Source organism: Eschscholzia californica, unplaced genomic scaffold (assembly GCF_041429995.1).
Source record: "Eschscholzia californica isolate CP2 unplaced genomic scaffold, dmEscCali1.0.p SCAF_5, whole genome shotgun sequence".
Taxonomy (NCBI): domain Eukaryota; kingdom Viridiplantae; phylum Streptophyta; class Magnoliopsida; order Ranunculales; family Papaveraceae; genus Eschscholzia; species Eschscholzia californica.
This window is the reverse complement of record NW_028238472.1, coordinates 27898443-27913963: the sequence shown is the minus strand read 5'-3', so window position 1 is coordinate 27913963 and position 15521 is coordinate 27898443.

Below are 15521 nucleotides of genomic sequence, written 5' to 3'. Positions count from 1 at the left end.
GGGATCATGATGCCTTTCCTTCCCTGGAACTTACTCCAGAAACCTAAAGAATTGGGAGGTTTAGGCATTAGATCTCTTTCTAAGGCCAATATGTCTCTGGTGGCTGAGTTAGCCTGGAGACTGCTCACAAACCATAATTCTACTTGGGCCAACATTCTGGAATGAATCTAAAAAGAGAAATGCTACTCCACTTTGAAATGGACTAATGGAGATCAAAGATGTGTTGCAGAGCCTGTGCTTCTGGTTAGTAGGCGACGAATCTTCACTAAAAGTTTCAGTAGACCTCTGGATACCCGAACTTTATGACTTCAGACCTCGGTTCATCGAACAACTACCTACAAATATCTACTGAGATTCAGACTTAATTGTGTTGGGGTTTGTATGTATCTAATACACTAATCATCTAACTAATATTGTAAGCGGAATCTCAATCATCATATGATTAACACTAGTTATTCAGCATCGCATGCAAGAACTAATAATGAACTAGAAACATAAAGGGAATACTTGGATTCGCTTTCCTCCAATTAGATTCCAACTCTTTTATCCCGAAGATGAGAGCTTCATTGTAGCTCCTCTACTTGAGACACCCGAGTGAATAACTTGATCTTCCTTCTTTGTATGTCAGCTAGGACTCCATTGAAGGTTGAGAAGAAGAACCATTCTTCTTTTGACTAATTAGATAGATTGAGAACTTTTTCTCTAAAACTCTCTCTCTCTCTCCACTTAGCTGTATATTGTGAGAGAGAAGTTGTTTTCTCTTGAGAAAAATCCAACAACCTTTTCTAAACTCTAATGACCCTTATATAGAGAAACTCTAATAGGAGTCTCACTCAAAATAGGTTTCAATAAGAGTCCCACAAAAAATAAACGCCCGAATTTCCTTTAATACCCTTTTAAGGGAAATTAGGGTTTGCCCCTTAACATGGTGTGGCCGCCCACTTAAGACCATTAGTGGGCTTACCCTGGCCAGCCCATCCACCTTATATGGTCGGTCCTGACCATTCCCTTATCGGGCTTGGTCAGGACACCCTATAAGTGGGTTTTACCACTTTTCGGGCTTCTCTTTCGAGCCCGATTCTTTCTATCTTTTGGCACTATCAGACTGGATCATATCCATCTATAGGAAAGCTCCCGTGAGTCAACTCTCTCTGATCAAGCTACCACTCTTTGGTGTAACTCGTTGTAGGACTCGTTCTATGTTAGCCGCGGATTACCGAAGTGATCTGACGATCGTAAGCGGCTTCTAGCTAAGCATTATGATCCCTAATTGGACCGGACTAGATGATCTTCTGGATAAAGTCATCGTTATCCGAACTGACAAATTGTACGTATTGCCATCTTGGTCAAAGGACACTCCTTCGGGTGGACATCTCCTTTAGACCGAAGGACTATATCCTTCAAATTGATCATCAACATTCAGTATGGAAAAATGATATAATAAATAGATACTTTGATCTAAGTACGGTGAATGCCATCAAACATATCAAGTCATCTAGAAGGAATATTATAGACCGGCTCATTTGGAGGCCAACAGTGAATGAGGATTTCTCTTCTAAATCATACTTTCAAGAAATTTCATCCAACCACTTGAACCCTAGAGTTCCTCCAGACTTTCCATTGTCCAAGTTTTGTAAAATACAGAATGTGGAACCAAAAAAGTTGTTGTTCATCTAGAAATTAATGAATAATAGGTTACCTGTTTTATCCAACATTGTTAGAGGCTTAATGTGCAACGAGGGAGTTGAATCGACGAACCATCTCTTCGGTGAGTGTAGCATATTCAAGGAACTGTGGTCTTTAGCTCAAACTCATGAACAACACACACAAGAAGAAGATCCGGTTATATTGATTAAGAAACTCACAAATACAAGTAAAGAAAATCAGACGAAGGTATGTTTCTACTTTTACGTCTTATGCTTTTACTGGAAAGAAAAGAATTCAGTTCACTTCAACAGAAGTAGGATATATGTGTCTGGTGTTATCATCAAAGCTGTTCCGAAAACCAGGTTTAACCCAGATCCATCTTCTTCTTCAACTTCGAACAACACCCCACCATTGGAGCAGATCCCAGAAGACATGATTAGGTTAAACTATGATAGGGATTTTGGTAGAAATTGAGCTTCGGTGTGTATTATGTTTAGACATGCAAGTGGAGCTATCATCTTCAAAGAGGGGAAGTCTATTAACCTAAATTGGCGTTGGATTCAGAGGCGCGATCTCTGCTTTTCGGTTGTGAAACATCGGCTTCCCTAAGGTTTGGTCGGGTTTATATAGAAGGGGATTCTTCAATCTTGACGTCAGCCATATTAGAAGGTAGCTCTCAAATCCATTGGAGAATCAAATCAACGGTGGATAAGATACTGGAACAACTGGCACTCTTAGACATGTTTACTGTCCACTCTGTTCCACCGGACCCCAACTCCATAGCGAACGAGGTGGTCGTTTTGGTGAATACCGCAACAACGGACGTTTAAATCTTTGCTTTAAATCCATATATGGTCTATGTATTTTGTTAGTACATTAACTTAATTGTAAGTCACAATAGCCCTTCGGCAGATTAATGAAGTTATTTTTCAAAAAAAAAAATAGTATTTTTTATTGTGAATATAAAGGGTAGTGTCTACCGCCCTTTAGTGCAGTGGGTGGACACTGCCTCTTAAGCCCATGAGGTCTTGGGATCAAGTCTCAAAGGAAACAGTTTATCATCAATTTATCCCATGTAATTTAGGCAATAGATAAAGTAGACGTGGAATAGATGGGCTTTCATGCCCCCTAGGATAACAACCATAAAAAGAATAACACCCAAACATAGCGGGACGAAGGGAGTACCAATAATGACAATGATAAAAGTACTAATGACAATAAATATTAAAATAACTAAAAGCTAATAACAATAATATCATGATAATATGTACTATCTAGGGCAGACCCGACCCATCCAGGGAAGGTCTGACCTTTAGAAGCGTTAGCCGACACATGACTTGGGATGATCGCGGATTTTGTACTTATTTAGATTATGTGAATGTTTTCAAAAAAATTGAAATAAAATTTGTCCTGCTAAAAAAACAAAAGTTTATCTCTCCTCAAGTAGGACAATGATGATTTGATGGGTTAGTTTTTTTTTTTGGTCCCTATTTTTTACCACCTGCTTGTCATTTTGGTCCCAATTATGGACACCAAAAGAACCAACCAAACGATAACTCAGGTGGGTGTTCAATCTTGATGGAAAATGAGACCCTCGAGGAAGGGATAAAGATGATCAATAACCCAGAAGGTGAAGAAGAGTTTTCCGAATGAAGTACCCCATGATTGATATCCACTACTGCTAACGACATTTGAAATACCAATAACCACTCCAACTAAGTTGATAACGAGAAAAGTAGTAGAGAAAGAAACATAATGCTTTTTAGAGAGTGATATGGAGATTTTAAGGGGTACCTTCATTTATTTAGAATTCTTCTTTTGAGATTTTCTTTATTTCAAATTGATATTGTAAATCTATTGTTGTGACGACACGTGCCTCATAAATTGGCACGAACACGTCCCTACAATTCACAGACGAGACTAAAATCCAGTAGAGTCAGCTCTGTAAATCGAACCGGTTAAACCTGCGAAACTTGTCATGCAAACCGTACATTCGTATACACACATTAATATTACGAAGCGGAACCTAAAACCAACTTAAATACATGACTAACAACTATAGTTTCCAACCGAACCACCAAAACTCTATTAACCGATCCTGTACAAATCTATATATTGAAGGATATATGTCCTTGGAGTCTGAAGGTATATCCTTCCGAAGGAATGTCCTTCGACCAAGATGGCAATGCGTACGATTTGGCTCATAGGATAATGATGACTTTATTGGAAGATCAATCCATCTGTTTCAATTAGGAGTCGTAATGCTTAGCTAGAAGCCGCTTACGATTGTTGGATCACTTCCGTTATCCGCGGCTAACATAGACTGGATCCTACAACGGGTTACACATAAGAATGGTAACTTGAACAGTGAAAATAAACTGATGGGAACTAGTATATAGATGGATATGATCCAGTCTGATAATACTTAAATAGAAAAGAATCGAGCTCGAAAGGGAAGCTCGAAAAGGGCAAAAACCAACTTTTTGGGCCAACAAGGGACTCCCTTAAAGGGAGAACCCTAGCCGGCCATATGTGGGGTGTGGGCGGCCAAAACAAGTCCATTAAAGGCTGTTGTGGCTGGCCACACTAAGGGAAACCCTAATTAGGGTTTAGTCCTAATTTAGGGAATCCTAGTTAGATTTAAACTCTAACTTACGCTTATCTTTTCTGAAGGGACTTTTAGGATTCCTTATTTAAGTAGAACTCTACTAAGGTAATGCTTATATAAGGACCAGCTATGAGTTCAGAAAAGGTGTGGAAATTTCTTAGAATAAAATCACTCTCTTCAGACAACTATTGGAGAGAGAGGATTTTAGACAAAAAGTTCCCATTCTATCTATCAAGTCTAGAATAAGCAGTTCTTCATCTCAACCTTCAAGAAGGTCCTAGCTGACTGAAAGAAGGGAGTTCGAGTTATACAATTCGGTGTCTCAAGTAGAGGAGCTACACTTGAAGCTCTTTATCTTCCGAATACTGGTCGGAATTTAGTTCGTGGGAAAGCGATTAAAGGTATTCTTCTCCCTTCTAGTTCATAGTTAGTTCATGTATAGATCCTGGATAACTTAGTGTTAAACATTAGATGTTTGAGATTCCGCTACGAACACTAGTTAGATATGTATTAGATACATGCAATCCCCAACATATACCACGCAACAACGACGATTAAAATAATACAAGTATCGGAGTTTCATTTTATTTTCATGTTCTTCTTCCTTAGATAGAAAATAGAGATATATCAGTTGAAAAAGGTCTGACTAGATACCTATCAATAAAGAAGGATCCCAAAGATTAGAAAAATAGACGTTTTCTTCAGATTTTATACTGGACACAGGGTCGTGTCTTAGGAGGGGGGGGGGCAGGTGAAGGATATATCCGTTCGGTCTGAAGGAGATATCCTTCCGAAGGAGTGTCCTTCGACCAAGGTGGAAATGCGATCAATTTGTTAGCTAGGATAACGATGAACTCATCCTAAAGATCATCCAGTCCGGTCCAATTAGGGGGCGTAATGCTTTGCTAGAAGCAGCTTACGATCATTGGATCACTTCGGTGATTCGCGACTAACATAGACCGGATCCTACACGGGTTACACATAAGAGTGGTAACTTGATCAGAGAGATTTGACTAGACGGGACTAGGCTAAAGATGGATTATATCCAACTAAATAGGCCGAAAGGGATCGAATGGCGATTCGAAACAAGATAGAAAGAACCAGGCCAAAAAGTTATGCCCGGAGCAAGGCTCTAAGGGCCGGGTAAGTGGGCCGGCCAAGCCAAGCCCATAGTGGGTTGCTTTGGCCGACCACATTAAGGGAGAAACCCTGAAATACCCGAAAAAGGTATTTTGGGTATTATCTTTTCTGTGATCCAGAAAATAGAAACCTAATTTGATTATGATCCTAATTAAAGTTTCTCTATATAAGGGTCTTGTAGAGAACTAGAAAAGGTGGGGATTTTTCTCAGAGCTCTCTCTCAATATACAGCTCCTAAGAGAAAGGATTGTAGAGAAAAAGCTTCCGTTCTATCAATCTAGTCAAGAAGAAGGGTTCTTCAGACATTAAGGAAGGGAGATCAAGTTAACCTACTCGGTGTCTCAAGTAGAGGAGCTACACTTGAAGCTCTGGATCTTCACACGCGATTGGGAAGGTTCGAAGGAAAAATGCGATAAAGGTATTTATTCCTCTTCTAGTTCATTGGTTAGTTCTTGCATATCGATCCTGGTAATTTAGTGTTAACGTATAGATGTTTGAGATTCCGCTTAGAACATTAGTAATTAGTTGTATTAGATACACACAAAACCCAATAGTGGCATCACGAGCCGGTTGCATTAAACTAATTCTGACTAGACGAATTAGATTCGAACTTGATTGATTAGATAATTTTATGTTTGAATTGAGATTTAGACATGAAATTGATTAGTTTAAATTATATTTGAACCTAATCGGATAGTAATTGAAATAGTTTCAATGCATAAAACCTTAGTTTATCGGTTTTTCGAAAATAGTTTTCAAAAACAAAGAAATAGGGTTTTGATTTTTGATTTAAAGCTTCAAAAATCACTGTTTAGATGGTTTGAAAACATCTAAACAGCAGCTAGAAGAGAAACAAAACACAAAAGAAATTCATAAAGTCAGGTCGGAATGCTTCATGTCCAACCAGGACGTGTCTGGCTCCGACAGAAGCTTTTCGGGTGCAATCCGAGAGCTTCTCGGACTGGGAGTCCGAAAAGACCGGATCGGGACTCCAGGTCGCGTCTTGGACGCGACCACGAAACCTTAATCCGTCTCGGACTTAAAGTCCGAGAGGGTTTTAGCAGCTTCCAAAAACCAGAAGCATCTGGGACGCGTCTGGGGAGTCCTTAGCCGACTCAGACTTCTTGTCCGAGTCGGACTAGGAAGCGTCCAGAAACCAGACGCATCTATGACGCGTTTAGGAAGTGCCTAATCGACTCAGACTTAGAGTCCGAGACGGAATAGGACCCGACCTAGGCACCAGACGCGTCTGGACATATACCTAGCATCTCGGACTTGCTAGTCCGAGATGGCATAGGATCGGATTTTGGTCAGACGCGTCCTAGAACGCGTCTGAAGCACTAAGACGCGTCTAGGTCACTCCTGTAGCCTTGGAACGCGTCCAACCTAGGGCTGGGACGCGACCAACCAAGTGACCCGACATGTTTGGAACATGTCATTCCGGTCCGGCTAGTGTTAGGCCCTTGACCGTGACTTGACTTGGGCTTGCTCGAGACTTGTCAATGAGCCTTGACCAAGGTGTTGACTTGTGTCTTTGGAGTTTGACTCGGGCTCTTATGGGCCTTGACTCGAGTGGGAGTTTTTCGACTTTTTCTTCATCTTTCTCTCGGTTTCACATGCAAAATTTTTTTTTTTCCGATAGTGACGGGCCATCCGAAAGCCCAAAACGGAGTTTTTCCAAAACGATTTCAAAATCCTTTAGGATAAAACCAAAACGAGTCGTTAGTCCGAATTTTACGAAAACTAGACTTTAGGCATGTTTGACATAGAGATGTCGGTAGTATCTCCCGAATAGCTATTTAGAACATAGAAGACCTAGATTCGACCTTAGGAAGTGAATCTCATACATACTTTGGTGTTTTATGAATGTCATATTATTATGTATGTATGAATGTGAATGCGGGTTCTAGTATGGCCATAGAATTGTTCTATTCTTATTTTTTAAGCACGGATGGGTGCCCGATGTAATTAATTATTTTAATTTCAAGTTTATACGATCTGCGTATTGTTGAGTCTTGCAATTAGAGTTAAGGGTCCAATAGAGTCCATTGAAGAGCCAAAGAATGAGATCGTAGTTCGAGTGAGAGAATTCAATGGAGGTTCGGGGATGGAGATCCATGCGAACGGAGGCGAAACAAGCAAAATACCTAAGAAGATTAGATCTTTTAGGTTAGGGGCCATACTAGGATCATGTCTGCTTGATTTATTTTCTCGCGCGCATTTACTTATTTATTTACGTTTTGTGCCGTGTATGATTATGTTAGAGTTCACAGTAATGCGTGCATGATAAAAACGTAAAAGTCCCCAAAAAGAATTTTGAGTAAAGCCTACCCAGATTAAGACACCTGTTGCGTCCTTGTTCATTGATGGTGGGTCATGCCAAAGCAGGGTGCCATATCTATTACCTCGGGACAATACGGGTAGATCTATGAAGAGGTCTACGCATCTAAATGGTTATTTTCAATGAGTCAGCAAAAGGGTTTTAGATTTCGAGGCAAAAGGATGAATTGAACACATAAGTGTTAATCATCAAGAAAGAGTCATAGGAGTCTGACCAGTAAAGAGTTTACTCACCCAGGAGAGCGGAGTTAAGGGCATTGCCAAAGTACGCTTAACTTCGTAGCAATGGGGTCTTGGAATCGCATTATTCAACCGGGGACGATTTTGAATAATATGGCAAAAAATTGTTTTTGCAATGATAATAAGTTTTAGGATTTTTTTTAATGTATTGTAAATATGACTATTAGAAAATAGTTTTCCAACCTTCATTCATTCCTTAAGAAGGAATTAAACGAAAGTTATTTTCGTGATTGGAAAAGAATACGAGAAACGTTCTCGAATTCGAAACAAAGAAAACGTCCGAGAACATCCCATTCCTAATGTTCGATCATTGCTTCTTCAAACGACTGAGGATGTGATTATCCAAAAGTCTTTTGTGAACATCCATAAAATTGTTCTCTCTCGGGGAGATTAATGATATGGATGTTACACAACCATTCGACAACTTGAGGAAAAGTTCCACTAGATGTCGTGAGTGGAGAGGTTGGCACCTCTAAGAAAGTCGTCCTGAAAAGAACATTAAGGAACATTGAATCTATGAAGCATGTTATTAAGATTCTGTTACGAAAGGAATATAAGAAGAGTTCTTATGATTCAAAAGGTTGAAGGGTCGACGTAAAGGTTTTTAAAGCAATGGCTAGGCCATTCAAGGAAACTACCCTAAGTACCTGGAAGACAAAAGAAAACGGAATTGGGAATTCCGATTCTTGTAGCTTTGTTAAACTTAGTTAATCTAGCAAGTATCATAGACTCCCTTCGTCAGGTGTTTAAGACCGGATGTGCAGCTCAGTGGGAGCTCAAGGGAATTACTTACTTGACTAAAAGGAGAAAGATCCAAGAGGGAGCAGAAGCAAAGTGTTGTTTAGGATGCTGAAAGGTATGACGTATCAGATGAGATACTGAGTGACATGGGAATCAAACATTGTACTCGTTCTAAGTATAAGTGGGAGACTGAAGGATATATCCATTCGGTCTGAAGGAGATGTCGTTCCGAAGGAGTGTCCTTCGACTAAGGTGGCAATGCGATCAATTTGTCAGCTAGGATAACGATGAACTCATCCTGAAGATCATCCAGTCCGGTCCAATTAGGGGTCGTAATACTTTGCTAGAAGCCGCTTACGATCGTCGGATCACTTCGGTGATTCGCAGCTAACATAGACCGGATCCTACAACGGGTTACACATAAGAGTGGTAACTTGATCTGAGAGATTTGAATAGACGGGACTAGGCTTAAGATGGATTATATCCAACTAAATAGGCCGAAAAGGTTCGAATGGCGATTCGGAACAAGATAGAAATAATTGGGCCAAAAAGGGGTGCCCGGAGCAAGGCTCTAAGGGCCGGCCATGTGATGGCCGACCAGGGTAAGTGGGTCGGCCAAGCCAAGCCCATAGTGGGCTGCTTTTGCAGGCCACATTAAGGGAGAAACCCTAAAATACCCGAAAAGGGTATTTTGGGTATTATCTTTTCTGTGACCCAGAAAATAGAAACCTAATTTGATTATGATCCTAATTAGGGTTTCTCTATATAAGGGTCTTGTAGAGAACAAAAAAGGTGTGGATTTTTCTCAGAGAGAAAAATATACATCTTTCTTTCTCTCTCAATATACAGCTAATGGAGAGAGAGGATTGTAGAGAAAAAGCTCCCGTTCTATCAATATAGTCAAGAAGAAGGGTTCTTCTTAACCTTCCATTAAGTCCTAGCAGACATTAAGGAAGGGAGATCAAGTTAACCTACTCGGTGTCTCAAGTAAAGGAGCTACACTTGAAGCACTGGATCTTCACACGCGATTGGAAAGGTTCGAGGGAAAAACGCGATAAAGGTATTTATTCATCTTCTAGTTCATTGGTTAGTTCTTGCATATCGATCCTGGTAATCTAGTGTTAACATATAGATGTTTGAGATTCCGCTTAGAACACTAGTAATTAGTTGTATTAGATACGCACAAAACCCAACAGCAGGGCGGACGCCATGCCCCCTTCCACAGATAAGTCCATTTATTAAGAAGATGACATTTTAGTTATATATATATAAGTCACGATGCATAGTTAAATTTGAAAAGTCAATTAGCTCTACTAGAATAGGTTTGTGCGTTTCCAAGCTAGGGACTCGGGTATAAATCCCGCTTCCTCATTTCCTTTTCTTTTTTATAGTTGTGTGAGGTTGAGAGTATTACTGCTAAACCAATCCTTCTTTATGCTTCGTCACACTTACACTTTCATTTTAACCAATTTGTTATTTGGGTGCATCTATTTCATTTTTAAGTTAATCGTGCTCACTAAAAGTCTTTGATCGGCCCATAGTCATATTTTGATAAGTTGGAAGTTGAATATTTAATATAATTTTATATCGAGATCCAAACATTTCATGAAAATTTAAAACTTCATTATGTTATTTGTAGTTATAAATTTTTAATCTAAGATAGATTAAACAGATCTTCTTGCTCACAAGTGATTTTGGGTTCTTAGACTCTATTTCTAAAATAAATGAAATTTTAAAACGAAAAAATTCTCCCTTGACTATCTTTTTCAAAATACATTTGGAACCATTTCATCACCAATTGATAAATAATCTTGCATTTGGTTCAATTTTTTGCTCATAATTTTTTCAACTGTATGAAAGGCCCACAGTGAAATTTCGCACAAGGCCCTCAAGTTCTCAGCCACGGCTCAGACTGGACACTTAATGAATGGAGAAGAACATTAGAGTTTGACTTGTGTACTCAAAGGATATTGATAAAGTATTTTGCTTTTGTTGCAAATTATTTAAGGAAAAAACGTAAAAAAATCAGTTAGCAAGTGACGACTATGGAGATTAGAAACATCTTTGAGATAGACTTAAAGAACATGGACTTGACAGTGATCACATAGCTAACATGGAGACCTGGATTGAACCACAACTTAGATTTCACACAGTTGATCAAGCTATACAAGAAAGAAAAAGAACATAGGAGATTATTATTATGAAAATTGATTTCAAGAGTTACATATGTTTCAAAATATAATCTCGCATTTCGTAGAACCAACCATAAGATTGGTCAATAAAGCAACGAAAATTTTGTGGGTCTTGTTGAGATGATGGCAGAACATGATCCATTAATGAAAGAACATCTTCATCAAATTCAAAACAATGAGGTCCAATATCATTATCTTAGTAAAGTTATTCATAATGAGCTGATAGGGCTATTATCTTCTGAAGTTAGAAATACAATCCTAATAAATATTAGAGAAGCTAAACGCTTTTTCGTTAGACTTGATTTCACTCCTTACATGAATCACCAAGAACAAGTGATTTTGGTTTTGAGGTGTGTTGATATGTCCGCTAGCCCAGTAAAATTACAAGAATACTTTGTACAACTTTTAATTTTTAATGATACATCTGGATCTGGACTCTTTGAAGAGTTACAATCAACATCAAGGAGTCTTGATCTTGAGATTGATGATTTGCGAGGTCAAGAGTATGACAATGGATCTAATGTGAAAGGGTAAAAACAATGTGTTTAAAGAAGACTTTTAGATATAAATCCGCTAGCACATGGCCGTGCCTTAGATTTTAGAGGCCCAGCGCCAAGTTTTAAGAGGGCCCTTCATACAACAATCCGTTAAAAAAATTGTTCTTACATAGTAGTAAATAATGAATAACTCCGGATTATTTAACTATAAAAATAATATAAATCCTAAGTCACTATTTTATTTAATTTTTTATTAACTTTATATTCATATAACTTCCTCATTCACATAAATCCTATAAAATTTACAAGTTAGAGATGATTTTTTTTTTCTAGAATTTTTACAATAGGCACACATCAATTGGGAAAATTGAAAAGGTCGTCAAATTTGCAATTATTGTTTACTTTTTATTGTAAAAATTATCGAATAAGCAACGACAAACGAAAGTTTAATTTTGCAAACACAAAATTTAATCTTGATATTTATTATTGTTAGTAATTTGAAAGTCTTACTGCTACAAACTGAAAGTACCAAAAAACAATTAAATCTGCAACAAGGAGGATTCGAACCCGTGACCATAGGTTTCCAGCACATGCTTATGAGCTTACCCGCTGAGCTGTTTCATTTACTCTTTTTGTTTTTTGAGAAATCGACTACATTCTACTTTAGGCGTTACAGGGGATTGATACATCATGAAGATGTGATAAGCACGATAACCAGGGCCGTGCCTGAGAATTTCGGGGCCCCGTGCGAAATTTGGTTCTCGGCTTGTCGTACAATAAAAAATTGTGAGCAAAATTCAAGATAGTTGCGTAGTAGATAGATGAAAACTACAAAAGAATCCAAATGTATTTTGAAGAAAATAATCGTAGGAAAAAAAATTACTTTTTTAATATCATTTTATAAGAGATCTAGTCTAAAGATCCACTATCACTTGTGATTTGTGAACAAAAAATACATATATTATTCTATCTTAAATTATACTTATAACTACATTTAACATAATGAAATTCTAAATTTTCATAGAATGTTTGGATCTTAACATAAAACCATATTGAATACTGAGTTTCCAACTTATCAAACATGACTAGGTGTGAACGAAGGATTTTAGCAAGCATATCAACCTTAAAACGATAGAAACAAAATAATATCTTATTACAATGTAAAATTTAGAATATAAAGGTGATTTTTCGAACATGGAATCTTTCGTATCATGATTTTCACAAACACACACACACACATATATATATAGTTGAAATTTTACAAAAAACTCCACTATTTCTTAAAATCACTTTAGAAGATTAAAAAATGCACCTAAAATGACAAAAAAAAAGTGCAACGTAGCAATAACAGAGGTTGATTTAATGATATTACTCTTAACCTCATAAAAATAAAAAAAATTAAACCACCTTTGATGGTGGTGAGGCTCGAACCTGTATCACTTGTGTGAAACTTGCAGAGTTTAACTTGCAGAGTTTACCAGCGGAGCTAGCATGCTTTAAATCTATCTCTAGCCATCCACACCTATATACCATGTTTAGTCTTTTCGGAAAGTGGGCCCCTTGGTGGTGGAGGGCCCAGTGCGGGCGCCCTGCCCGCACCCCCCACCACACGGCCCTGACGATAACCGCCTAAGTTAAACCACTTATAAAAGAGGGCCGACAAACATTTTACATTATTTATACCTTTAATAACCCAAATTCAATAACCATGGATTCCACCTCCTCCTATATATCTTAGTTTAAGAAATAATTTATGGGCTACTATTTTCATTTAAGTAATATGACATTAAGGTGTCGTTTGGCAACCAAAAGTATAAGTGCTTTTGCTTGTAGTAGAAGTTCTTTTGCTTTAAAACAGTAAAAAATTTCAAAAGTATATTTGGCAAAAATGTTACTTATGAGTAAAAAAGTCAAAAAGTAATTTTGGTAACCCAATTTAGTTTTGATAATTTTATTTTTCTTTTACTCATAGAGATACTTGAATTTAATGAATCTATTTATGATTTCCACGATTACTCTTGTATACGAAGTGGTAGTGATATTAGTGGTGGTGGCGGTGCCTTGAAGGTATGGTTATGGGGTTTGGTGGTGGTTGAGGTATGATGGTGGTCGTAGAGGAATGATTGTGGCAATTGCGCTGGTGGTGGTAGAGCTATGGTGGTGGTAGTGGTGTAGGTATGATGATGGTGATGGTGGGGGAAGTACGGTGTGGTGGAAGTATGGTGGCGGTGGTGGTGTGGTGGAGGTGTGTGATAGTGGTGTTAGTGATGGAGGTATGGTGGTAGAGGTGGTGGTGGAGGTGGAGGTGCGAAGGTGGTGGTTAAGGTGTGGTGGTGGTGGTTGAGGTACGGTGGCGGGGGAGGTGCATATGTTGTTGCGGTGGTGGCGGAGGTACAATGGAATGGTAGAAGTTTAGTTATGGTGGTGGAGCGGAAGTAAACGAACAAAAAAAATTCGTCAAGTAAAATTTATGTGTCTTGTACTTGTACATAAGTTACTTTACTTTAAAGTCAAAAGCTAAAAAATTTAACTTCAAAAGAAAGTCAAATTTTAACTTAAGTGAAGTCATAAATTTTCACGTTACAAGTAACTTTTTTACTTTTCTACTTAAATAAGCAAAAAAGTCACTTATTTTAGTGTTGCCAAACGACACCTAAGGAGCCCTTGTGGTGGGGGGCTGTGCGGGCGCACGACTCGCACCCCCCACCATACGACCCTGAGTGAGCATTCTACATTGCATGTGGCTGTCATAGTTTGAACTTAACTCTGTGCGATATAGATAATTGTCATGGTAAAGCACACGATTTATTTGCAGTAATGCAACCAATTTATTCTCTGTTTGCAGATTCAGTAAAGCATTGACAAATTTTAAAAGATAATCTGAAAGGGGTTACTCTCAAATCATTGTCGACTACACGTTGGGAGAATCGTGTTGATATTATTAAGACAATCATAACGCAACCTCTACAAATCAGAGAAGCTTTACTTCAACTAGCAGAAAGTGGCAATGAACCTAAAATAAAGAATGAAGCAACATTAATAGTAAGATTTCAATTTGATGATTCTGAATTTACTAAGTCTTACTATTTGGTACAAGTTATTAGTAGCAGTTAATAAGGTAACCAAATGTTTGCAGACAAAGACATTTTGACAAGACATGTGATAGATCATTATAATTAGTTTCGCAATCAGGTGAGAAAAATTTTAGACTTCATTGTTTCATCTTATTAGTAGATCAAGCTATTGGTTCGTTGGAAAAAAGATTTGTACAATATCAAGAATATGGGAAAATTTTAGCTTTTTGTTGAGACCGAAAAAGTTAAGCAGGTATAATGTTGATGAATTAAAAGCTTATCGCCAAAATCTTTGAAATAGTTTGAGGAAAGGACAAAATTTTGATGGTGAAGCAAATGACTTTCTTGTGGAGTTGAAATTCTTACAAACTATTTACCAAAAGAATTGCCAAAGCTAATGATGTTTAATTTTTTGAAGAAGATGAATTGTTTCTCAACTAATAACATTGGTCGTAGAATTTTATTGACTGTACCAGTCACAGTTGCATCAACGGAGAGGAGTTTCTCAAGGTTAAAGTTTAGAAGTCATACTCGAGATCGAGCATGTCGCAGAACATGCAGAATGGATTAGCTTTGCTAATATTGAAAGTGGATTCTTGGACAAGATTAATTACGAATATCGCTGATTTTGGTTCAAAAAATGCGAGGAAAAATTTCATGTACAAATTCTCACTTCAAATGTTTTCCAAAATACATTGTGATAAATGATTTTTTATCTTTTTAAGGCCGAATTATTTTGAATTCACGCGGTCCTATTGGTCATTAAAAACAAACGAGTCATAGAACCTTCGACTCTCTGTCCAAAGTTCTGCTAATGCAGATAAGTATGAACTCATGCATAACTTTCCTGCCTAGTCTTGTGCAAACCTCTCTAAGCCCATGAAAACCTTACTAAGGTGAAGTCCAAAAAAAGAGTTGAATTGATTTTCAAAAGGAAAATCAACTTCAAAGAGTTTTGATCAATTTTTCCAAAATTAAATAGAGAATCAAAGCCCTTCTGGTAACTAATTAAGGTTTTGAGGTCAGAACATCTAAAAGTTAC